This window comes from Peromyscus eremicus, chromosome 18, assembly GCF_949786415.1.
Source record: "Peromyscus eremicus chromosome 18, PerEre_H2_v1, whole genome shotgun sequence".
In the NCBI taxonomy this organism is placed as follows: domain Eukaryota; kingdom Metazoa; phylum Chordata; class Mammalia; order Rodentia; family Cricetidae; genus Peromyscus; species Peromyscus eremicus.
In genome coordinates this window covers 37,552,885-37,553,799 of record NC_081434.1, presented here as the reverse complement: position 1 = coordinate 37,553,799, position 915 = coordinate 37,552,885, and the positions used below count along the sequence as shown (strand labels likewise).

The following is a 915-nucleotide window of genomic DNA, read 5'->3' as shown; positions in this document are numbered from 1 at the left end:
AAAAAATAAACATAAAGGAGCGCCCTCCCACCCACCCACCCCCCGACACACACACTGCAACCAAGCAGGAAAAAGTTTGTTTTCTGTTTACTGGAACACACACATGAAATCGAGTGTACGGTACACGCGGTAACACAAACATTGGAGAGGACTTCCTGATGCTGGCCCCAGTGCAGAACAGTCCCAGCAACATCCCCTGCTTGCTGTCACTGCAGCCATGACTGACACCTTCATCTAACACCTAGCCTGACTTGAAGAAGAGAGTTGCAACTTGCCCCGTAGAAAAATAGATGAAATGCTTTGACTCACATGTGGCATAGTTGAGCCAAAATTGTGTCCCATGGTACAAAGCCAAATAGAGTTTTACTTCTTATCTTCTTCATTTAGGCAGCAATGTTCTTCTCTGTGTTGCATTTTTTCATGGTCTGTGTGGCACAGTCAATGCCATCCTGTTGCATGTCCTTAGAAATGTCTGCGTTCTTGATCTCTACCATCTGGTCAGACATCGCGACAGGGAGTGTGGTTGACCCCAAAACAGTTGCATCACTGAAAAGTCTCATGCCAGCAGAGATGATGACTTCCTCATAGCTGCATAGCTGGACTCCCCCCTCCACAAATTTTCTATTCTTCATTTTCTTTTTCAAACTCTTATAGATATCCTAAATACTCACTCATTCAGCAAATGTTTATCAACTATAATCTAACTACTGTTATTAATGTATGAATACGACAGTGAACAGAAGAGATTAAATCCCTTGCCCTTGACAAGCTAACATTTTTGTGCTACATACTTAGCTCCAAGGTAAGGTAGATAAAGACACAGTAGACCAGGTAGGCTTTCTGAACATGGAGCTATAGTCAGCTCCGAAGGTCGGTGCACTGAAGATATCCATGGGTGAGGCCAGTAGGATTGCT

General features: G+C 43.8%; 1 pseudogene; it reads right to left on the bottom strand.

Annotated features, from left to right (window-relative positions):
* Window positions 1-241: 241 nt before the first annotated feature.
* LOC131895183 (dynein light chain 2, cytoplasmic-like) lies at window positions 242-506 on the bottom strand (annotated as a pseudogene).
* Window positions 507-915: the final 409 nt, after the last annotated feature.